Source organism: Primulina tabacum, chromosome 2 (genome assembly GCF_025594145.1).
Source record: "Primulina tabacum isolate GXHZ01 chromosome 2, ASM2559414v2, whole genome shotgun sequence".
Lineage (NCBI taxonomy): Eukaryota > Viridiplantae > Streptophyta > Magnoliopsida > Lamiales > Gesneriaceae > Primulina > Primulina tabacum.
The window spans coordinates 13643254-13670348 of record NC_134551.1 but is presented as its reverse complement, the minus strand read 5'-3'; the positions used below and the strand labels follow the sequence as shown (position 1 = coordinate 13670348).

Here is a 27095-nt window from a genome sequence, read left to right as displayed (position 1 = left end):
AACATAACATTCTAAAAATTATTTAAAATATTATGGAAATAATTTGAATAGAATGTAAGTTGAAATAATAAAAATAGTGTGGTTAAAACATTTTATTAATTATTTGTATTTCATAGAACATTTTAAATATTTTAACAATGTCTACCAAAACAGTAACAATAAATAAATGCAATAAAATAAATAGACCCAATTTTTTATGAATGTTTGAAGACCAAATCTACTATGTCTCCCCTTATTATGTTTCTTGAAGTATTTCACTAGAAGACTTTGATCTATCTGTTTAAATAATATTTGTGATAATGCTGGCATGCCAGGTGAAAAGATGCATCAAAGTGAAAAAAAACAATGAAAACCTAACTTCTAGAAAACCAAACTATTATGAATTCTTAACTTGATTGTTCGCTCTAATCTCTAATCAAATATAAATTCAAAATAAAGAAAACTACTAAAAACTGAAGAATAAACTCGATATTATTTATATTTTCAATAAACTGTAGAAATTTACAAAATATTAACATAAAACAAAGAATGTTGCTTAAATCTGAAAAAAGATGGCTTGAACTACTGAAATCTAGAATGAAAAGATATTAAAACGATTGACTAGAACTATCAAAAGTCTTCAGGGAGTTTGCTCAATTTGTGTGAGAGATGTCTGTGTTTTTTTTTTTTGTTTACGCCGATCTTCTATTTTTATGAGTTGTTGGGTTGTTCTTCCCACTCCCCTGTTGCTTCATGATTTTGTCCATTATCTTTGCATGATCTCTTTTTGTTTGTACTGCACTTTGAATTATTCAAATCAATTCAAATTTCCGATGGACTCTTATCCACTCTTGTCACCTCTTTCTTCTGAGACTTGGGATTGAACAATTTTAGGCCTAATTAAAATATAGCCCTATCAAATACCCCCCACCTGCATGCAAGCATTGGCTCATTGAGTCAAAATAGTTGTGTATAAGCCTATTTATTATATGAATTTGGTCGGGCATGGCGTGCAAATGATTGGAAGGAAGTTCAAGGAAACATTGCATGGACTCATGAGCAATCGAGAAGAGTTTGCAAGCAAGATTCCAAGTCTCGAAGGAGTCGTGATGCATAAGAGTGAGCTTGAAACCCAAATGAATGCTATTAAGTGTGGAGCAAGGTGGATGGACTAGCACCACATCACTAAGGAAGAAGCGCTGCAGCGCTTGAAGGAGGCTGCCTAATGCCTAGGCGCTACATTCTAGCGCCTAGGCACCACCAGGGCTGAACATGTAGCGCCTAGGCGCGTCACATTGCAGATTTTAGATATGGAAACCCTAGATTGCGATTTTGTTGTGTTTTATTATATAATCCATTATAAACACGAATTAGAACAATAATTCTTGAGTTTTATGATATTGATTTAGTTTTCTCTCAAATTTCAAAGCTTGGCTTTTTATACACCTTTATGTGTTTCTCAAATCAAACTTATCAAAGTTTAACACTTTATGGCGTTTGTCAATTATTATTCACTTAGATTGTCAAAGACGAGTTCTTTGAAGGTTTGCTTGAGATCGATTGTTTATCTCGTTAATATTTGTTACTAAATTCTTCGTAATTTAGAGGTGAATATTACAAACTTACTTGTTCAAAAAGATCAGGACAATACATTAATCATTTCTTTATTTCATCGAATAGAGGGCGTGACTCTGTTTTTGAGCGCGTTTTCTTTTCATGGTCGAAGAATCGCATCATTTGGTATCACAGCTTTTGGTTCCCTTTGATTCAAGTAAATTTAAATTTTTTTATTATCAGATCTATGTTTATCCTTTGTGTTTGTTTTCAGATATGTATTGTTCTATCGTTTTTCGTCTTTCATGAATCTTTGATTCTCCAAATTTTGTGATTTTTTTCTTTTTTTCAAGTGCACAAAGAATCTTTCTGCAAAACAAAAAGTACCAAAAATTCCAAAATTTGCCATTGTTTGGTTTTTGAATTTTGTTCTATTCTCTTGTGGGAGCCATATTCAAGTGTCTCTCACAATTAAAAAATAAATTATGAATGTTTAATCAAACTGATAAAATAAAGGAAAATATATTTGAGGAATGTGAATTGATTGTGACGAAAAAGTAATAAGGGATCCGTTGAAAACGGGAACGGTGAACTTGCAATGAAAAAGGAGTGAAGTGTCGAAATCGAGGGTAGCAATCTCAATGATAACGGCTTGGTTGAAAATGGTAACGGTGAAGTTATTTTTATGATAGTCGGTGGGATCGTCGAAAAGTTGACGTTGAACCCGGCGACCTAGTACTATGGTTTATAGATTGATCAGTCGAATAAAGGTAGTCACTTTAGAGGATCAGACTTCACATAAAAAGGATAATTTTAAATGAAAAATGTTCATATCTAGGCATGATTTCAAAAGTTGCATTTTTTGAAGGTTTCACGATTGCATGGAAAAATCTATTTTCAATAAAAGTAATTTTTATGCATGTGATTGTATATTTACGTACTTGCTATATTAGGATTGAGCATGCTGAGTCATTAGACTCACTAGGTTTGAATGGTTGAAGGTAATGGTGATGTTGAGTCGTGAGGTGCGGACTATCGAGTTATCGAGAAGGTGCAGTGCATACCCGAAGACCTAAGCTATCAAAGGCGTAAACTGAAAAGCCAACTGATTGCGCGAAACTGAATCAGTTGAACTGATATACCATGAACCAGTTCAACTGATTGTCCAGCTGATAGGTGGTTCAGCATAAGACCTTCATAAGCCTGGCCAGCTGATGAAGAGCTCAACTGATGACAAGCCCAGCTGACCAGTTCCACTGAAAGAGTGGAATCAATTCAACTGACGAGTCAACTGATTTCACCAGCCCAACTGATGACCAGCTCAACTGACCAGTCAGAGCATCAGTTAGGAATCAATCAGTTTGCAGAACACGACAAGCTTATCGAAGGTGGAATCCAGCTGTGCGCATTAAGATAAAGCATCTGTACTATCAAATAGTACAATAATGGACATTGCAGCAAAGCTCAAAGACAAACTATTCCAGAATAACTGTCGGAAAAGTCGAGACACAAATTTCAAGGAACTCATTCAAACTGCAACGATCACATGTGATGAGTCTTGATGTACGCTCGCATTGCTGCTATAAATACAGATCAATCAACAACAAAAGGGGAGGAAGTGTGGAAAAAAATAGAGAAAAGAAAGGACACGCTTATTGCATATCAGCTTACAAAGAATCAATCAGCCCAGTCGAGGGATCACTTCAAGTTATATCAGCTCAGTGTAGAAGCTCATTTCTTTCAGTGTGTGAGAACACCTTTCGGGTTGTTTTCAGAGATCGGTTGTCACATACACACACACACCCCTCCAATCTAATACCATCTTGCACAAAGACATAAACTTTTGTATGTAGTCTTTGACACATAGACATTAAACAAGTGTTGTCTGGAAGGTGATGCCTTCAGTCTAGACTAGGAGCTCAGTTAGGCAGTGGATAAGTCCTAAGCTGGGTGAGTTTGTACAAGGTATTGTATAAATCAAAGTCTTCTAGTGGATCCTACACGAGGTGGTAGCAGGGGTGACGTAGGAGCAGTTGAAGTCTCCTGAACATTAATAAACATATCTTGTGTATTAACTGCTTAACTGTGTTTTAAACTGATTTGATCAGTTCAGCTGATATCAGTTCTGTTATGTCCATTGCTGAACTGATAGAAGCTGGAACTGATCCCCTATATTTCAATCGATCAGTTTAGATTAATAATTAGTTTTTAAAATCTTTCGGTTTTTCTTAACGAAGGATTACGTCGAATGGTCGGAAGACAAGGTTTCTGTTAGAGTAGGTGCCCGTCGAGCCAAGTGTTGGCCGATGGTTCATGTTTAAACTCTATGTATAAACAATATTTATTTTAATAATATTTGAAATTATTGTTTTGGCACATCTTTATCTGTATACTCATGCTAGATGCATAGATAAAGTCCTTGAATATACAAATAGTAGAAAGAATATGAGATGCTCATATGATGAGTATCATGAAGCTCATATTCGGAATATTGTATATTCTAAATAGTTTCTAGTCGATTCAGCCACCTGCTAAGAAGGATAAATTCGCTCGAGTTTGAGACTAGTATATGCGATGTGAGTACCATTTTTTATTGGTAGGGTACATTGTGATGTCCGAGCATGCAAATAGGTGCTCCTTGTAGAGTGCACTGTACAACCCTCCATAAAGGATTTTTCAAGTGGTTCTCATTTATCGAGTGGAAACGTCCTAGTTTATGGTTGTACACCATTAGTCCTTATGACTTGGGACAACATTGAGACTCTATATGATAGCATTGCTCTTTGAATTGTTTTCCGACTCTCATGGGGTCATTAGGTGGCAAGGTTCGGTGTTTTTACGAAACATATAGGAGTCGATGCAATGTAGTTGGGGATTCACCGCTCACCTTCGGGTATGGATATCCTATGTGATATCATGTGTATGTAGTTTGAAATCTCTGATCAGAGTGTTGGTGGTAATTATGAAAGGAGTTTCATAGATTACACCATCGATGCAACTATGACATGACACATAGTATCGATTATTTGACAACTCTCGATATACAATAGTTGTCGAATCGGTCGGGATATATGAGATGAAGGGACCGTACTGTACGCTAACCATAATGGAATGGTTCTTATAGGCACAATCATTTGATACCTAGGGAATCATGTAAGTGATGCTGCTAGGCATTTAACATGATTGGTAGGTACTATCAGACTTGAGTTCTGACGTTCTTATTATCATGGAGTTGATAAGTAAGAATGAGGCAACTGGGGTATGCTCATATAAGGACATGTTTAGCCCTGAATCACATTGATATGTGAACCCACGGCAAGTTGTATCATTGAACCATTGATGGTCACACAAGTGCTAACTTTCTAGATCTCGTTGAGAAGGAAATTAGTTCAATGTGTTGAGCGGCTTATAAAGAAGTTTATATGCGCGAAGAAAAATAGAAGTATGACTTCTATAAGAGGATTATGGGAATGTAACTTTTAATTTGAGGAAGTGTTCCTAAATTAAAAGATGACTAAAATAAATAATGTATTTGAAAATTGTGATTTTCATAAGCATTATTATGGATAAGTTAAATTAATTCAAGTGTTGAATTAATTCAACACTAGTGGACCTAGTAGAGTTCAAATAATTAAATTAATTCAAGTTTTGAATTAATTAAATAATATAGGGTCATGTAAAGTCCAATTAGAAATTATTATTCAACTAATGGGCTAGAGTAAATTCAAGCAAAATTTAATTGGTCTCAAATGTGTTTGAGATATTTAAATAAAATTCCATGGACTTTGTAATTGTTATAAGCCCAAATAAATTGCATGCTTGGGAGGTAAAGGGTTAGAGGCAACTTTTTCAATAAACCAGGCTAGGCATACACATGCAACTTTTACCTTTTTCAATCACCAATAATTTTTCTTCTCTCCTCCAAGACACCCCCCTTGGCCGAAATTTTCAAAAGAAAATCCTCTCATTTTTGCTTCTTCAATTATTGATGAAAGCATACTATTCTCAATGCAAAATACTATAATTTTTCTAGTGCAAAGTTAGAGTGGATCGTCCAAGCTAGCGGTGGACCTAATTTGAAGGAAAGAATTCATTTGAGCAAGGAGTGATCTAGGAAGCTTGTAGATTGGGTCAACCTTTCAAGAACTAAGTTGTTTACAACTTAGTTGGAGCGAATAATCAATCTTTGTGATTGATAGGTAAATTTCTAAACACACTATGTATGACATTTGTGTTTATTTTCGTATTTGCTACACACTATGTGGGGTGCTCGGTTTTCTTGCTATGAAAATATGATTTTCGAAATTTCCGTTACGCTTCCGGGCACCGTAACCGATCACCTTTCACGTGGTATCATGAGCTAAGGTTACTATTTTGTGTAGCAAATGCATGATATTATATTGAGTACAATTTATAACCACAAAAGATAATCGTTACAACAAACCGAGGTCATTTTTGGGGAGAAATTTCGGGCAGCCCAAACCCACATATTTAAATATTAAAAAAATTGGTGCATGTTGGCTGGAATCCGGCGACGGAGCTCCGGCAACGGACGATGACGACTAGGGTTTCCAAAAGTATTTTGGAATATCAAAGTGTCATAGAGTTTGAGTTGTTGGGTCATTAGATGGTTAACATAATTTGTGAAAGTTAAATGGGCCAAAATATTTTTGATGAAAATGTCTTATTGGGCCCTTAAGTTTAAATTTACAAAATTTGTATATATTTTCTCGTAAAATAAATAATTAAAGTTGTACTTTAATTATTTATAGTAAATGATGATTTACAAGAAATTCGTTTATAAAAAATTAATTAGAAAGTAGACAAATGAGATTGTTTACTTTGTTAATTTAATTTATAATTGTGGCGGTTAGTGATTGGATCAAGATATATAATATTGGATCAATTAATTATTGTGATAATTAATTGATGGTATATGGTATGTGATATTATACATGAAGGATGATCAAAAGCCGAAGCCCAATTTGCTAGGTGTATGCTAGGATATTTTTGTGTTGAATGATTGTAATAATTATCAATTTATAAGTAGGCTTGGTTTATAGCATGTTCCCGCCCCATGAGATGTATCCTTATTTGTCATGGATATTTATTTGTAAATATTAGTACAGTGGAAGATCAAGATTGGAAGATAGTGGGTCTTGATAATTATGAAGATCGAAGACATGTAAACATTGGAGGCTTATGTAATTATGCATTTGCATCCCATGCATTCCCTAGGATTGGACCTAGGCCCGTGTTTTGGCTCACACAGGCCATTAGTTTTTGGGGTGATTGATCATCCTTGTTTAGTTTACTGTTTATAATATGTGCATGATATATTCTAAAGATTGAGTATATGCGTTATTATTATGATAATAACAAAGTTGCATGAATCCGGCAAACATACGGTCAAACATCACGAGCTTTTAAACAAAATTAATGATGATACCTTTCAAATTAAAAACCCTCATTTGGAATAAGATTCAAAATTAATATCAAGCCCGAAAAGGAGAATTATAAAGGTGTTTATAATTTCCATGTCTGTTCATTGCTCAGCTAATATTTTTGAGGGAGCCTTGGACACCGGAAAGATGTGACCTCCATTGACATGGTGATGTGAACTACGTGGAACTCCCATGATTTCGGATCATATTATTGAGGGAACTCATGGCGACCGTCCATTAAGGTTCAACATCGATGGGTAAGGCTTGACACGTAAAGATGAGCGACGTCATATTATTGGGTCCTAATCAAACGTGAGACAAAAATTTACGTAAAACGTACCTACTGAGGAAAGGAGTTTCCCATTTTCACTAGAGGGTAGTGAAAAATGTCAAAACAGTGGAAGTGAAAATTTATGAATTAAAAGTCCATACTTATATATTAATAAATATTTTAAAATAGTCATTAACATTTATCTGTTTTTACTTTTTAGTACAAATTTGACAATGTCTTTGATGCGCAACTTGTTATCTGCAATACCCGACAAACACATTTTAACGGGACCTAATTACCTCAATTGACTATGAAATCTGAAAATTGTCTTGAATTCGGAAAGGATAGCATATACACTTACTGAGTCGTCCCTGTTGAGGTTCCGACTAGCTGCATTCCTGAGGAATTGCAGACTTACAAGGATTAGTGTGACCATGACTTGAAAGCCAAGTGTTATATGCAGGCTTCTATGAATGATGAGCTGCAGAGGCGTTTTGAGGATGCAAAGAGTGCTGTTAACATTCATTTGCATCTCAAGGAGCTCTTTGGGAGCAAACACGGTCTCTTAGGCATGCTACCGTCAAGAAGCTGATCACTTTACGCATGTGAGATGGGGCCTTGGTCCATGAGCATGGCCTAAAGATGATTGGGCTTGTGGACAAGCTCGTTGGCATGGATCTAACCTTGCCTTCGGAGTTGACCACTGACGTGTTGCTCTTGTAGCTGCCTAACTCATTTGATCCTTTTGTGGTGAATTTCAACATGAACAAGCTGGAGCCTACCCTTGAGGAGTTGGTAAATATGCTTGTTACGTTTGAGTCCACCATCAAGAAAGAGAAGTCGGTTCTTTATGTGGGTTCTTCATATGGTACGAAGAAAGGACCACACGGGAAGGGAAATAAGTGTTCTTTCCAACATTCCAAGAAGAACGTGCCCTTGAAGAGGCAAACTCTGAGTCCCACTGTGGCTGCCACACCAGTTAAGGCTGACAAGACCGCTGATATCTGTCATCACTGTAAGAAGCCTGGACATTGGAAGCGTAACTGCAGAGAATATCTTCCCATAAAGGTTCTGAAAACGGTATGTTCTATATTGAAGTAAACATTTCAATTAACTCTACTTCTTGGGTATTAGATACCGGTTGTGGCTCACATCTCTGTCATGATTTGCAGGTGATGGGAAGAAGTGGGAGACTTAGGAAAGGTGAGACCTTCTCGAGGATGGGCAATGGAGCAAAAGTTGCTGCCAATGTTATTGGAGATGTTTACTTACTTTTGAACAATGATTTTAAATTAGTTTTAAGAGATGTTTTGTTTATACCTGATTTGGTGAAAGACATTATTTCTATTTCTATGCTTGATAAAGATGGATATTCTTGTTTATTTAGCAAAGATGTTTGCAACATTTACCAGAATGAATATTTGATTGGTACGGGAGAACTTGAAAACGATCTCTACAACTTAAAATTGAAAGATATTCCACTAAACAATGTCTAAGCAATAACAACAACAAACAAACGAAAACAAGACACTCTAAATACGACAAAATTATGGCATGCTCGATTAGGAAATATTTTCCTAAGAAGGATGAACAATCTAGTGTGAGTATGCATGTTTGATATGTCTGATATTAATTCTCTCACGACTTGTGAATCCTGTCTAAAAAGAAATATGACAAAAATTCCCTTTAAGGGCCTCGTGGAAGCGAGCCATAGGATTATTGAATTTGATCCATACCGATATGTGCGGTTCGTTTAGCACCACCACTAAGCATGGACATGCCTATTTCATCATCTTTACCGATGATTTTTCGAGGTATGGGTATGTCTATTTGATGAAGTACAAATCTGAAGCCTTTGAAAGGTTCAAAGAATTCAGAAGTGAAGTAGAGAAACACTTGGGACGAAGCATCAAATCACTTTGATCGGATCGAAGTGGTGAATACTTGAGTGCCGAGTTCCAAGAGTATCTTAGGGAGAATGAGATTCTCTCACAGTGGACTCCGTCTGCGACACCACAATTGAATGGTGTTATAGAGAGTCATAACCGGACTTTGATGGACATGGTTTGGTCTATGATGGGGTTCATGGAGTTGCCGCCATCCTTTTGGGGATATGCTCTTGAGACAGCGGCACTGTTGTTGAACAATGTCCATTCAAAAGTAGTTGATAAGACATCATATGAGATATGGATGGAATAAGCCTCCCAAATATTCTTATATTAGAATATGGGGATGTCCTGCTTATGTGAAGCAGGCAGTGGGAGATAAATTGGATAGTCGATCCATTTTATGTTACTTTGTGGGATATCTAAGGAATTCAGTTGGATATTATTTCTATCATCCCCAAGAAACAAATGTGTTTGTTTCTAGGAATGCAACCTTTTAGGAAATGGAATTTCTATTAGATAGAAAAGGGAAGATGATAGAACTCGAAGAGATTCGAAAGACACCCATAATTGTAGAACCCTCACCCGAAGAGCCAAGAGAGGAGATACAAGCTCCTAGAAGATCCAAGAGAGTCTCGAGACCAACGATAAGGTATGGTCTGCTTCTTGAAGAGAGTCACATGAGCCTAACCGTGGATGTGATCCAATAACATTCAAGGAAGCGTTATCTGATGCTGATTCATCCAAGTGGCTTGAAGTAATGGAATCTGAGATGAATTACATGCATTCAAACCAAGTGTGGAATCTTGTGGATCCACTTGAGAGAACTGTTCACATAGGGTGTAAATGAATTTACAAGAGGAAACTTGGGGCGGATGGGAAGGTATTGACCTTCAAGGCGCGATTGGTAGCAAAAGGATATACTGACAAGGAGTTGACTTTGAGGAAACCTTTTCTCCAGTTGCAATTTCCAAGTCTATAAGGATATTGCTAGCCATAGCTGCATGGTTTGACTATGAGATATGGCAGATAAATGTAAAGATAGCCTTTCTTAATGGGGATATTAAGGAAGTGATTTACATGTCTCAACCTGAAGGGTTTACATCTATTAGAAGTGAGCATATGGTATGCAAACTTCAGAGATCTATTTATGGTGTGAAGCAGACATCTAGGAGTTGGAACCTCAGATTCGATAGTACAATCAAAGAGTTTGGTTTTACTAAGAATCCTGAGGAACCCTGTGTGTATAAGAAGGTCAGTGGGAGTGCTGTGACATTCCTGGTGCTTTATGTTGATGACATTCTACTCATTGGGAATGATGTAGGGATGTTTCAATCAACTAAAATATGGTTAGCGAGTAAGTTTCTCGATGCAGGACTTGGGTGAAACATATTTTGTATTGGGAATACAGATCTATAGAGATAGATCAAGAAGATTGCTTGGTCTCACCCAGTCCACATACATTGATACCATCGTAAAGCGGTTCTCGATGGATGAGTCCAAAAGATGACATCTACCAATGTGTCATGGCGTGTCCCTATCCAAGTCTATGTCTCTCAAGACTGATGCAGAGATAGCGGCGATGACAAGCATTCCTTATGCATCTGCGATTGGTAGTATCATGTATGGGATGATATCTACACGTCCTGACGTGGCTTTTTCACTAAGTATAGTGAGTAGATATCAATCGAACCCCGATCTTCCACACTGGAAAGCTTTGAAAGATATCCTCAAGTATTTGAGAAGGACCAATAAGTTGTTCTTGGTCTATGGTGGTGGAGAACTGAAATTGGAAGGCTATACCGACTCTAGCTTCCAAAGCGATATCGATGACTCAAAGTCAACCTCTGGGTTCATATTCATGCTCAATGGTGTTGCTATCGGTTGGAAGAGTTCCAAGCAAGACAGTACTGCGGATTCCACCACTGAGGCCGAATACATTGCTGCATCAGCTGCAGCAAAGGATGTTGTTTGGTTAAGGAATTTCGTCCAAGAGTTGGGCATCATTACTAATGGAGTTGCTCCAGTTCTAGTGTTTTGTGACAACACGGGAGCCATTGCTCAGGCGAAGGAGCCAAGGTCTCATCAGAAATCCAAACATGTATTGAGAAAGTACCACATCCTCCGAAAAATTATTGAAAGAGGAGAAGTGTCGATTGACAAAGTCGGCTCCGCAGATAATGTTGTTGATCCACTAACTAAGCCTTTACCTGAACCATTATTCGAGAAGCATCACGAATCGATGGGTTTGAATCATATGGGTAGTTGGCTCTAGTGCAAGTGGGAGATTGTTAGAGTAGGTGCCTGTAACGTACCGTACTTTTAAACTATTTTAAACTTTGCAAAAAAATAAAAATGTTCTTAAATCAGTGTTCTAAAACGCGTCCTAGGCGCTAGGCGGAGGTCAGCCGCACCGATAAGGTGATAGGCAACCAGCCGCGGCGCTAGGCGGACCTGGGCGCGCCTAGGCGGACCTGGGCCGCCTAGGGCCTGCTATTTTTTTAAAAAAACTTAATGGCTAGAATCTGGCAAACCTTGACGAATGTTAATATGTGATAGTGCTCATCTTTTGGACCTACTATGAAATAAGTATTGGGTGTTTTTGTTATCAACTTGATATGTTTTGAGAATTATTTTGAATTACTCGTTGAAATGTGTTCTGAAATTGACAATTTGTATGCTTAATAGTTAATTGCCTATTGTACATTGCTGTTTTGTTTTTGGCACTAGGCTCCATGAATGAGATCTAATTGCTGGTGTTGATTGTGAAACGTTCTGCCCTTTTTATTGCTTTAAAAGTACTAGAATTTTTTTTTAACACTCAATTTTCGGCCATTTACCTTTCTCACATGAAAATATTTTTATAAAATATTTTACCCTTTAAAATTAAACATTAACCAACTAGCATTTTAAAAACCAAGTGCAATAGTGATCAAATGAAATCGTCGCATATTTACCAAACCTAAAAAGCAATAATTTGAAAAGAATAGCTCATACTAAACTTCTCAAAAATCTCTCAAATTCATAAATAAATAATCTTAAAAATCTTTAATCATAAAGCATGAGTCAAAAGTCATAGTGCGGAAAAATTAGAAGCGCTGGTCCTCGGGTTGTGTGCGCCTTCAGTCCAGTCAAATCACCCGTCAAGTCCTCCCTCAAACTCACCTGCATCCATCACACCTAGTGAGTCTAAAGACTCAACACACCATAATCTTTATAACGAGTAATACGTAATACAGTCAACATATAACGGTGAAAAATACTTGTACTTAAAATATCGTTTTCATGAAGATGCATAAACATAAACATTTTCGTAAACATTTTCATGATGCATAAAACTTTAAACATAAACATTTTCATAAAATACTTTTTCATGACATGCAATCATAAACCTTAACTTTTTCCTTTTTTCCTCAACATGACATGACATAAAACATTTAACATGATCATGAACATTTTCCTTTTCTTTTTCTCTTTTCTTTTGTTGAATTCAGATCGTTAATTGTGACTTTCCTGATCATGCTCATGAGGGTCGATGGATCCATCTACATAAAACCACAGTACTGGGCGGCGGGGGACACCAGCAACACTCTCACCGGTCAAATGGGCCCTGGCCTATCATGATTCGAATAGAAATACGATCGTCGGGGCTCCCTCTGGGGCCTTTTCCCCTCACGATATTCTCATTCTTCCGTTACCACAAAACCGTTACCACATATCCGTTACCACATATTCGCAATGATGGAAACACGATCGTCGGGCTTCCACTGGGACCATAACCCTCACGACGTCGCCAACATTAACGAATTAGTCACAATTATTTCACATCCTTCAAACATTTTTCATTCACATCACTTTAGAAAAATCATGAATATCATTACGTTTTTCATTTTTGAAACCAAGCATGCAACATGTATTTTAAATGTCTTCTTAAAATCATACAAATCCTTTAGACATTTAAAAATCTTAAGTTAATCGTGAACATTTCATAAGCAATTATAAATGATCATAATATCATAAAAACAGCATTTAGGGCACTGTCATGACCTTTACTAATTTCTAGGTGTAAAAAGACTGTTTACCCCTAGACTCGACATTTTACGTTTTCGACTTTTATCTTGATTTCATGACTCTAATATGTCCCAAATATTATTTAAACCTACATGAATTTTCCCATATTTTTATTTAGCTTAAAACGAGGACTATTAATTTAATCTTTAAATAAGACGTATTAACGATTTTTAATCCCGAATTAAACCAAACCTTAATATAAAATTCCCAAATTAAAAATTTAGAATTCTAATAATTATTTAAGCTTAAACTTAATTTTTCATAATTTTATAATGCGTAAAACTAGCTTTTCGATAGATTCCTCGATTCGTTTTTAACCTTAAACGTACATCCCGGTTTTGACTCGTATGGACTCGAAACTTAACCAAAACTTACCAAACTTGAACTAAAGCCTCCTAACCCATAACTAAACCTTTTCCAACCCAAATCAAGCCCATTTAGTCCTTTGAACACTTCCCTAGCAGCTACTGAATTTCTGCACAAGGAATCCTAGTCCTAGCTTGGTTCGAACTATTTCTATCACGACTCTAGCCCCTACCCCTTGGTCCAGCCCCAGGTCAACCCTCCTAGGACCCTAACCGCACCCTAGGAAACCTACTGGACCCTCCTATACCGAGCCTAGAAGACCTAGAAGCCCAGCCCCTCGCACCCGATCCCTCAAGCATGCGCGGCCCCCCTTGCCCTTAAGCGATCGCCTAGCCTTCCTAACCCAGCTTCGTGCAGCCTCCCTTGAACCTTCTAAACCCTCTCTTAAGCCTCCTGGACGTGACCCTAACAGCAGCAAGCTGCCGTGCTCTCCTAGGAAGGAAGGCCGAAACCCTAGGACTCTAGGATTCCCAATCACGTTCAGCATCTTTCCCCCTACTGACAGACCTTGATTATACTCTTATGTGTCCCTAAACATGTGGAAAAACCTCCCTTCCAAGTATCCTACCATGGCAGCCCCTTTGTGCAAAATTATCATAAGTTTTGGATCACAAAAACATGCTTTAAACCCATGTATATGCATAAAAACGAAAATAATAAAAAGTGCAACTTGTTTTTTATGCAACACACAATTAAATAAATACTATGGTGTGATGGATGAGTAAAAGAAGAATTATGGCGTTCCTTTGCGTTATATACGCTCGAATAAACGTTGACGTCGAAGAACGGAGGGACACCTAGGCTATCTTTCTTCTTGAACCTTTCGAATTTTTCCTTCAAGGTGGTATGATGAGTGCCGTGTGTGCATAGGGGGTGGGGTGAGGAGTGTTTTCAGATTTGTGGAGTGTGTGACCGATTGATTGTGAGTGAGGGCAAGGGTTTTTTGTTATTTTAAATACCAAATAAATCACTAATTAAACATTAGGCCCATTAAGATATTAATTAGGCCCAATAATGATTAATTAAAATACTAAAAATAATTTTGGTAAAATAAATTTGTGAATTTAATAGCCGGGTTGCCAAGACGTTCGTATTTTTGTTGAAAAACCAATACCGATAAAAATTATGTCCCGTCATATAAAATCACCTCAAAACCCCTCATTTTCAAAAATACTAAAAGCAACAACCTTATTTTAAATAATTAAAAATAATTATTTAATAAAAACATTTTCTATTTACAGCCCTCGGTCCCCGTTACTCGATCGTCACTTGAACATTCCTTTAAAAATACATTTTAATGCAACCATGTAGAAAAATATATTTTAAACATGCAAATATACACAACATAATTAATTCATGCAATTAAAACATTTAATTAAAATACACAAAGAATTTAATAATTCAAATGCATGTGGTTCGCGTGGACCTTTAAATTTTCGGGGCGTTACAGATTGTCCACAAGCAAGCTCTAACCATTAAAAAGGATCAGATGGTGTTATAAACCATCAACTTATCGTATAACATAGTTAGCTCTTGATCCTATATTCATCACTGCATTGTGAAATAATTGATCCAAGTTAGTTTTCTTTTTCTGAAAGTATCCAGACTCCTTCCACAATTTTGGAAAGTTGTATGATTCTGTGGCCATGTATTTAATTATTTCGGCATCTACAACTTCTGATACAGCTTCATTAGCAGTTAACTTCTGTATTTAAATATCATGTTGTATAGATTTTGTGATGTTGTGGCAGTGCATTGTCAAAATATATGGAGTGACTTTGAGCTTTTTAGTACTATCATTTGTTTGTGTGGTGTTATCACATCAAATTTTCAGGTCTATTGCTGAAAAGGTTTAAGTGTTTCGTATTCAACAAGATTTGGAGGGTAACAATGGCAAGCAATCCATCGTCGACTGCATCCGTCACTCAGCCTGAATCTGGAATTTTTAAGAGAAAGTCGAATGACATCGGATGGGAGTTTGGTATGTTGATTGATCCTAAGAACCTCGACAAAGTTAAATGTAAGTTGTGTGGGAAAATGATGACCGGTGGAGTGTATAGAATCAAGGAGCACATAGGAAATATACCTGAAAATGTATCTGGGTGTCGAATCGCATCTCAAGAAGATCGTAATAAGTGCAAACAGGCTATTTTAGAAAGCAGGAACAAAAAGAAAAACAAAATACTGGAAGAAGAAAGTTGTAGAGCGGAGGTGAATATTTCTATAGACGAAGAAGAAGATGCTGAAATTGAAAGAATAGATGGAATTAAAAAGCCTCATTTACTTGGCCCCATGGATAGATATGCATCGATGATTGCTCCAGAAAATGTATGTTCAAGTGGGAGCAAAGTGCTTCGCCAAAAAAATATAAATGAGGCTCTTTTCAAATAGAGAACTCAACAAGTTCAACAATATGTTGGGAGATGGGCTTATGAAAATGGAATCCCATTCTATGCTCTTGATAATGATAGCTTCAAGCAACTAATGGAGGCAGTGGGTCAGTTTGGACCTAGGGTTCAAGCCTCCAACTCAATATCAACTTAGAGAGCCACTTTTGAAAGCTGAAGTTGAAAGAACAAAGCAATTGTTGAAGAATCACGAAGAAGAATGGGCAAAGAATGGGTGCTCGATTATGACGGATGCATGGAGTGATAGAAAAAGAAGAAGCATATTAAATTTGTGTGTTAATTGCAAGGAGGGTACTATATTTTTAGAGTCTAAGGAGTCTTCAGATGAGGCACATACAGCTGGACTTATTTTTAAGTATGCTGACAAGTGTGTTGAACAAGTAGGAGCTCATAAAGTTGTTCAGATTGTAACAAACAATGCCACCAACAATATGGCTGCGGCTAAACTGATGAAAGAAAAGCGGCCAGAGATATTTTGGAGTTCATGTGCAACTCATACTATTAATCTCATGCTTATAAGTATTGGCAAGCTTCCAAGATTTAAAAAGATTATCGACCAAGCAAATGCTTTTACAATTTTCATTTATGCTCACCATAAGACTTTGTCATTGATGAAAAGTTTTACAAAGAAAAGAGACATAGTCTGTAACGTACTGTACTTGTAAACTACTTGAAATTTGCGGAAAAAATAAAAATTTTCTTAAATATGAAATAAACTTTCAAATTGCGATCATCAATAATCCGTTCTCAAAAATAACTGCAACCAAACATTCGAAATTAAAAATTTTGCTAAAGCATTTGACTAGACATCATGACAGTAATATAACATCAGAGTACTTGAAAATTTCATAAATTCTTAAAAACATGGCGGTCTTCGGGTTTAGCCTCCCTCTCAGTCCAAGCCAACTCACTGGTCCTCACCCCTCGTCTCCTCAAATTCATCCACTCCTACATCGATCAAGTCTAGTGAGTCTAAAGACTCAACATGTATAAACTGGAATTAACGAATAATACGTAAAAAAATCACATGCAACTTTAAAATAGAGCGTACGTACTTGAAACTTGAACTTGCATACTTAAAATCTTGAACGTAAAATACTTGAAACTTGTACATACATACATAAACATAGACGTGCCATCATCATAAGACTTTTCTTAAACATGCTTGCATATTTGTACATACTTGAACATTCATAAACTTCATCATTTTGCGTAGAGGCATGTTTCAAATCAAGTGACCCATACATAAATATGCCTGATCAGACTAAACCACAGTACTGGGCTGACAGGGAAGATCCACTGCCACATACATGAGATCCCCGTTCATGCTTTAACGGGTGGATTGGTCTCTGGTCATGCTTTACCACTTTTCCAATCCTGATCTAAACTCGTTCATGATTTAACGGGGTGGATTGGTCCCTGGTCATGCTTTACCGCTTTTCCAATCCCATACATAAATTGGTCACAAGACATTTAGCATACCTCAAAAACTTAAAAATATTTTCTTTGCACGTCGACCATACTTACTTACTTGGCGTTGAGGGATTTGTTGGATCTCTCTTGGGGTCACTACTGCACATACTAACGTGATTACATGTATTTAACTTTCATAGCTTAGACGTAGGTACTCGTGCTCACCACCGAAGTAATTAAATAGTTTATAACATTTTAGATCACTCGGGACTTGACCTCGTTAAATCATCATACTAACCTATGACATCGAACCCCGAACAATCTCTAAAATGATGTGTTAAAACATTTCCCAACAATAAAAGACATGGACTCACTATTGGAACCTAAAGCTAAATGAAAACCAAACATTTTTACAGATGGGGCCGCGCTCGGGCGGTAACAAATTACCGCTCGAGCGCCGAGTTTTCTGGAAGTTTTTCCTCGACAGTGAAGGTGGCGCTCGGGCTGTAAAAAGTTACCGCTCGAGCGCTGAGTCTTCTGGACTCCGCGACTTAGAAGCTTATTTTCTCCAAATTCGATTACACAGACAGTGAACAACGCCTCGAGACACATCCTAAGACACTATGGCTCTGACTCACTCCACAAAAAGCCCCAAACGTTCCCAAAGAAATGACGCACCATACGCAACGTAATAAAACCCATAAACTCAAATTTGACACCAATTGTTTCCTATGATTTCTGATGCAACCAAAGCATATCGACACAAAACGAAGCATCAAAACTCATCCCAAACTCATACTCCATATACCTAAATACAAAAGAGATCACCCGACGGTTCCCAACGAAGCCTGAACAAATAAACTTCAAGAACACATCAATAACATATTTTCAGGAAAACGCAGTTTGAGGCAGTCCCACAAAAATCACCATAACTCACTCAATGTTTATTCAAATATTTCGAATTTACTATCAAATCGAAGATATCAAAAAGTTCTACGTTTTATATGTTGAAAGTTTTTCCAAAAAGTCGACCGAAAAGTCCCAGTATTTAAAATGACAGCAAACTTCGAGTTTTCAGATCTAAAATTGTTTCAAAACCGATCCAACAAATTTTTGCTCAAACTTTTGCCTAACATTCACATGTTTTCATACAATAAACATCAAAATATTTACTATGACAAGATCAATGCAGAAACGAAAGAATATAAATGTCTTTTGATGAATAAAAATACCGAAACAACGATACCGACGCGGGAAGGATGCGAGAGACGATCCGGGACATACGTGGCGTGATTTTCTTGCAATAAAACCAACGAAATTTTTCTGGAAGGTATAGAGGGAGGGGGCGACTGCTTTAGTTGGAGGAACCCTAGGTTTTCTCCTCTCCAAAAATAGTAAAATCTGAATTGAAATGTGTGTGTGTGTTGTTTGTGTTAAAACGTGTTTGTGTGTGTGTGTCTCGGTGTGTGTGTGTGTGTAGTCAAATTAAGGGATTAAAATATTGCTTAATTAAAAATTAACCCCTAATTAAAAGTTAATTAAACACTAAGTAAAATACTAACTCCTCACAAAATACTAGAATCTTAAAAATTGAAATAAAATACACAATAGGTACACCTTTTAAAATTCTGAAATTTTAGAATCACCTAATAACCAAATTAGGCTTTTAAAATGCTACAACTAAATAAATTATTTAAAATTTCCCAACCTTAACTTAAAAATAAAGCACCACATTTAAAAATTGCCAAAATCGTCACCTGTCTCTTTTCCTCGATCCCGCATCGAATAATCGCCTGAAACGTGAAATTCGTGAAATATTTTAACGTGCATCACATAAAACAATAAAATAATGCAACTTAAATAATTGCATCGCTAAATCTCATTTTAATTAAATCATGATCACTAGAAATCATTTTAAACTTAAATAAAAGATTTAACAATTAAACAAATGCATGGGTTTTACGCGTACTGATTTTGAGCTCTACAGTTCCTCCCCCACTTATATAAATTTTGTCCTCGAAATTAAATCTTACCAAACAATTCTGGGTAGCGGTTCTTCATATCTGACTCGGTCTCCCAAGTGGCTTCCTCTACTGATTGATTCAGCCAACGGACTTTGACCAACTTGGTCACCTTGTTCCGACGTCTCCGCTCCTGTCTGTCTAGGATTTGGACAGGTCTTTCCTCATACGACAGATCTGGAGCCAACTGTAACGGTTTGAAACTCAAAACATGCGAAGGATTCGCTAAGTACTTCCTCAGCATCGAGATGTGGAACACATTGTGTACACTGGCCAGATTCGGCGGTAGGGCTACACGATAAACTAGTGTCCCAACTCTGTCAAGAATCTCAAACGGCCCAATAAATCTCGGTCTAAGCTTGCCTCTCTTCCCAAATCTCATAACACCCTTCATGGGTGCTATCTTTACAAAAACGTGATCACCCACGGCAAACTGGAGATCCCTTCTCCTCTTGTCAGCATAACTCTTTTGACGACTCTGGGCGGTCTTCATTCTGTCTCGGATCTTGACCACCGCATCTGCAGTCTGCTGAACAATCTTTGGACCATGCTCTGACCTCTCACCGACTTCATACCAATGAATCGGCGACCTGCACTTCCTCCCATACAATGCCTCGTATGGAGCCATACCAATAGATGATTGAAAACTGTTGTTGTAGGTAAACTCCACTAGAGGTAGCTTAGATTCCCAAGTCCCCTGGAAATCGATCATACAGGCTTGCAATAGATCCTCCAAAATCTGAATCACTCGCTCAGACTGGCCATCTGTCTGCGGGTGAAAAGCTGTACTGAATAGCAACTTCGTCCCCATGGTTGCATGCAAACTCTTCCAAAAGGACAATGTGAACCTCGGGTCCCTGTTGGACACAATAGAAACTGGGATTCCGTGCAATCGAACTATCTCTCGGATATAAAGCTCCGCCTACTGCGTCATGGAGAAAGTCGTCTTCACTGGCAAGAAGTGTGCCGACTTAGTAAGTCGATCCACTATAACCCAAATAGCATTGGATCCCCTGACTGACCTTGGCAATCCAACAACGAAATCCATGGTGATATTATCTCATTTCCACTCGGGGATAGGGAGTGGCTTAAGCATTCCTGCTTGCCTCTGATGCTCTGCCTTCACCTGCTGACAAGTTAGATATTCAGACACAAAACGACGGATGTCTCTCTTCATACCTGGTCACCAATACAAAATCTGCAGATCCTTGTACATATTAGTACCACCTGGGTGAATAGAATACGGAGATGTGTGTGCCTCTGACAAGATCTCCTTTCTGATCGAATCAGCACTAGGCACCCACATTCTACCTCTGTATCTTACAATACCATCAGCCACTGTGTAGAGTACACTGCCCTTGGCCTCATCCTTCAGTCTCCATTTTTGTAACTGCTCATCTGAAGGCAGCCCTACACGGATCCGGTCAAGCAACGAAGACTGAACTGTCAGATTAGACAGCTTAGGAGATCTTCTCTTAGGATAAACCTCTAACCCAAACCTCTGAATCTCAGACTAAAGAGGTCTATGTACTGACAACTGTGCTACTACTGCAACTTTATGACTCAAGGCATATGCTATAACATTAGCTTTCCCTGGATGATAGCTAATTTCACAATCGTAGTCTTTTACCAACTCCAACCATCGTCTCTGTCTCATATTCAGCTCTTTCTGCGTGAAGAAATACTTGAGACTCTTGTGATCGGTAAATATCTGGCATTTCTCGCCGTACAAGTAGTGTCTCCATATCCTTCAACGCAAAGACAACGGCGGCTAACTCAAGATCATGAGTCGGGTAATTCTTTTCATGCACTTTCAACTGCCTGGAAGCATAAGCTATGACCCGACCATGCTGTATCAACACTGCACCTAACCCGAGCTTAGATGCATCGGTGTATAACACAAAATCTCCTTGCCCCGATGGCATGGCTAACACCTGGCGCTGAAATAAGAGCTTGCTTCAAAGTATCAAAGCTCTTCTGACATTCATCACTCCACACGAATTTAGCATTCTTCTTTGTCAGTGAGGTGAGTGGCACTGCTATCGAAGAAAACCCTTAATAAATTTTCTGTAGTAGCCTGCTAGGCCTAGGAAATTGCGAATCTCAGACGCATTCTTCGGTTCAACTCAATCTCTGACGGCTGATACCTTAGCTGGATCCACCTCAATACCACTGCTAGATATTATATGACCCAAAAAGGCCACCTTTTCCAACCAAAATTCACACTTACTGAACTTCGCAAATAACTTGCGACTCTGCAAAATCTGCAAAATTGTACTCAAGTGCTGACTGTGCTCCTCATGGCTCTTAGAGTAGATAAGGATGTCGTCAATGAACACTATGACGAATTGATCTAGGTAGGGCTGAAATACTCGATTCATCAAATCCATAAAAATTGCTGGAGCATTCGTCAGTCCAAACGGCATCACTAAAAACTCGTAATGCTCATATCTGGTTCTGAAAGCAGTCCTTATGAACATCGGCGTCCTTCACCTTCAGCTGGTGGTACCCCGATCGAAAATATATCTTAGAGAACCTTGTAGCTCCCTGTAACTAATCGAACAAGTCCTTAATCCTTGGAAGTGGGTATTTATTCTTGATCGTTACCTTGTTCAGTTCTCGGTAATCGATACACAGCCTCATGCTCTCATCCTTCTTCTTTACGAAGAGTACTGGTGCGCCCCATGGTGAGAAACTAGGGCGGATGAATTCTTTGTCTAGAAGCTCCTGAATCTGCTGCTTGAAGTTCTAACATCTCAGCTGGAGCTAGACGGTACGGTGCCTTAGAGATTGGCACGGTGCCTGGCACAAGCTCAATGGCGAACTCCACCTCTCTCTCCGGTGGGAGGCCTGTGACGTCATCCGGAAATACGTCAGGAAAATCTCTTACTACTGGTACTTCAGATATAGATGGAGTGGGTACGTCAGGTGCAGAAACAACACTGGCCAAGAAATCCTGATACCCTTTGTGAATGAGTCTCCGCACCTACATGCAAGAGATCATGCGAGGAAAACTCCTCCATCTAGCAGGCTCAAAGAGAAACTGCTCCATACCCAAAGGTCTTACTAACACTGACCTTTTCTGGAAGTCAATAAGAACTCTATTCTTCGTCAGCCAATCCATTCCCAAAATGATGTCAAACTCTGGCATCGGCAACACAATCAAATCGGCGTACACTAGGTGGCCCTGCAGTTCCAGATCGATGTCTCTGACGACGCTAGTAGCTGACAATTCTTCCCCCGATGGGACTGTCACTGAGTAGCTCACGTCGAGTCCAATAGACTTGACATCCAGGTGACTAGCGAATGTCTCCAAAATAAAGCAGTGGGTGGCTCCTGAGCCATCAAGGCCTTCGTGGCTACTCTCTTTATGAAAATATTTCTGAGAAACGTTAGCACACACAAACTTATACACCAAATTCTAACCTCAACCTCAAGCATAGAAGAAATATATATCCCAAGTCACCAGAATATTAACTAGCACACTAAAATCCCAAATACAATTCAAAACATGCATGGAAAAACAATACTGTACTGAATTGAATAAGTTACCAGTCAATAGTGTCGTGTCTGTGTTCGCCTCCTGTGCATGCATGGCAAACACTCTTCCCTGGGTCGGCTGCCTCCAGTGTGGGCACTCCTTCAGCATGTGGTCACTGGCTCCACATTTAAAGCACTTGCCTGACCCATATAAACATTACCCCGAGTGCTGGTGGTTGCACTTGGGACACACTGGGAAATCTCCGGGCTTCTAAGGCGCCCTCTGCTGATGAATTGGATCCTTGCCCTTTGGCGGTCCCTGATAAGGCTTCTTCCCTTGCTGTCCCTGGAAGGGTCTCTTAAACTGAGGTCGCTGTTGCTGCTGCTGTGGTGCCTGATAGGGCCTCTTGCCCTGACTGTCAACCTCGATGTCTCTCTGGTCTTGCTCTGCCGCCAAGGCTCTAGATACGGCAATGGCATAAGTCGTAGGACCAGCAACTCGAGCATCACAACGCAAGATCGGCCGCAAGCCATCCATAAAATGCCTCAACTTTCCCTGGGCATCATTAGCTATCAGGGGCATAAAGTGACACCCCCTTTCAAACTTTCTCACGAACTCAGCTACGCTGCTATCCCCCTGACGCAACATCATGAACTCCCTGGTCAGGCGAGAGCGTACTTCCTCAGTGAAGTACTTGGAGTAAAGACCTCCTTAAATCCATTCCACGTCAGTGTTTGCAAGTTAACTCACACTAGCGCACTTTCCCACCATAGCCTGGCGTCTTCAGTCAACAAGTAGGTGGCGCACCTAACCCGGTCTGCATCCTGCAGCTCCATGAACTCGAATATAACTTTGATGGACTTAATCCATCCTTCAGCTATCATCGGGTCAGTAGTCCCCGAAAACTCCTTTGGGTTCATTCTCGTGAACCTCTCATACACTGCTTCTGGTCTGGGCCTAGCCCCTGCCTCCACTGTCGTCTGGTTCCCCACAAACTATGCGAAGAACTGCGTCATTCCTGAAAGCATCTGTGCCTGCATATCTGGCGGTAGAGGATGTGGAGCGTCTCTCCCCTCCTCTTGAGCCTCTCTATTCTCATCCCTAGCTTCCCGGTTAATTATGCGTCTAGGAGGCATACTGTTCCAACAATTTACCCAACACGTAAACCCAATATGCATGCATGAACATAATATCAACAGTATGAGATGCACATAAATCGAACTTAAAACATAACATGTTGAAATCATTACTTAATGCTTAACACATAACATAATTCAAAACCTTAAAACTTACAGACTTGAGGTGTGGCTTCGTGAGCTTCTCGTGACTAGCAGTAGGCGTAACTCTTTACAAGAACCTGGCTCTGATACCAACTGTAACGTACCGTACTTTTAAACTACTTGAAATTTGTGGAAAAATAAAATTTTCTTAAATATGAAATAAACTTTCAAATTGCGATCATCCATAATCCGTTCTCAAAAATAACTGCAACCAAACGTTCGAAATTAAAAAAATTTCTAAAGCATTTGACTAGACATCATGACAGTAATATAACATCGGAGTATTTGAAACTTTCATAAATTCTTAAAAACATGACGGTCCTCGGGTTTAGCCTCCCGTTCAATCCAAGCCAGCTCACTGGTCCCTCACCCCTCGTCTCCTCAAATTCATCCACTCCTACATCGATCAAGTTTAGTGAGTATAAAGACTCAACATGTATAAACTTGAAGTAATGAGTAATACGTAATAAAATCACATGCAACTTTAAAATATAGTACGTACTTGAAACTTGAACTTGCATACTTAAAAGCTTGAACGTAACATACTTGAAACTTGTACATACATACATAAACATAGACGTGCCATCATCATAAGACTTTTCTTAATCATGCTTGCATACTTGTACATACTTGAACATTCATAAACTTCATCATTTTGCGTAGAGGCATGTTTCAAAGCAAGTGACCCATACATAAATACGTCTGATCAGACTAAACCACAATACTGGGCTGACAGGGGAAGATCCACTGCCACATACATGAGATCCCCGTTCATACTTTAACGGGTTGATTAATCCCTGGTCATGCTTTACCGCTTTCCAATCCTGATCTAAACCCGTTCATGATTTAACGGAGTGGATTGGTCCCTGATCATGCTTTACCGCTTTCCATTCCAATACATAAATTGGTCACAAGACATTTAGCATACCTCAAAAACTTAAAAATATTTTCTTTGCATGTCGAACTTACTTACTTACTTGGTGTTGAGGGATTCGTTGGATCTCGCTTGGGGTCACTGCTGCACATACTAACGTGATTACATGTACTTAACTTACATAGCTTAGACTTAGGTACTCTTGCTCACCACCGAAGTAATTAAATAGCTTATGACATTCTATATCACTCGGGATTTGACTTCGTTAAATAATCGTACTAACCCATGACATCAAACCCGGAACAATCTCTAAAATGATGTGTTAAAACATTTCCCAACAATAAAAGACATGGACTCACTATTGGAACCATAATCTAAATGAAAACCAAACATTTTTACAGATGGGGCCGCGCTCGGGCGGTAGAACTTCACCGCTCGAGCGCCAGGGTCGGCACTCGGGCGGTAACAAATTACCGCTCGAGCGCCGAGTTTTCTAGAAGTTTTTCCTCGACAGTGAAGGTGACGCTCAAGCTGTAAAAAGTTACAACTCGGGTGCCGAGTCTTCTGGAGTTCCGCGACTTAGAAGCTTATTTTCTCCAAATTCGATTACACAGACAGTGAAAAACTGCCTCGAGACCCATCCTAAGACACTATGGCACTGACTCGACTCCACAAAACGCCCCAAACGTTCCCAAAGAAACGACGCACCACACGTAATGCAATAAAACCCATAAACTCAAATTTGACACCAATTGTTTCCTATGATTTCTATTGCAAGCAACGGCTATCGACACGAAACGAAGGCATCAAAACTCATCCCAAACTCATACTCCATATACCTAAACACAGCAGCGATCACCCGACGGTTCCCAACGAAGCCTGCAACAAATAAACTTCAAGAACACATCAATAACATATTTTCAGAAAACGCAGTTTGAGCAAGTCTCACGAAAATCACTATAACTCACTCAATATTTATCCAAATATTTCAAATTTACTGTCAAATCGAAGGTATCAAAAAGTTCTACGTTTTATATGTTGAAAGCTTTTTCCAAAAAGTCGACCAAAAGGTCGCAGTATTTAAAATGACAACAAACTTTGAGTTTTCAGATCTAAAATTGTTTCAAAACCGATCTAACAAATTTTTGCTCAAACTTTTGCATAACATTCACATGTTTTCATACAATAAACATCAAAATATTTAATATGACAAGATCGATGCAAAAACGAAATAATATACATGCCTTTTGATAACTAAAAATACCGAAACGACGATACCGACGCGGGAAGGATGCGAGAGATGATCCAAGACGAACGTGGCGTGATTTTCTTGCAATAAAACTAACAAAATTTTGCTGGAAGGTATAGAGGGAAGGGGCAGGCTGCTCTTAGTTGGAGGAACCCTAGGTTTTCTCCTCTCCAAAAATAATAAAATCTGAATTGAAATGTGTGCGTGTGTGTTGTGTGTGTCAAAACATGTTTGTGTGTGTGTCTCAGTGTGTGTGTGTGGTCAAATTAGGGGATTAAAATATTGCTTCAATTAAAAATTAATCCCTAATTAAAAGTTAATTAAACATTAACTAAAATACTAACTCCTCACAAAATACTAGCATATTAAAAATTGAAATAAAATACACAATAGGTACACCTTTTAAAATTCTGAAATTTTAGAAGTCACCTAATAACCAATTTAGGCTTTTAAAATGCTACAACTAAATAAATTATTTAAAATGCCCCAACCTTAACTTAAAAATAAAGTACCACATTTAAAAATTGCCAAAATCGTCACCGGTCTCTTTTCCTCGATCCCGCATCGAATAATCGCATGAAACATGAAACTTCGTGAAATATTTTAACGTGCATCACATAAAACAATAAAATAATGCAATTTAAATAATTGCATCGCTAAATCTCATTTTAAATAAATCATGATCACTAGAAATCATTTTAAACTTAAATAGTGATATGTGGGAGAACTGTAAATGGTCAAAAACAAACAAAGGGAAATTGGCTTACTCTACTGTGATGAGCATGAGTTTCTGGAATG

General features: G+C 38.4%; 1 pseudogene; it reads left to right on the top strand.

Annotated features, from left to right (window-relative positions):
• Window positions 1-15461: 15461 nt before the first annotated feature.
• Window positions 15462-16644, top strand: LOC142537526 (uncharacterized; annotated as a pseudogene).
• The last annotated feature ends 10451 nt before the right edge of the window (window positions 16645-27095 follow it).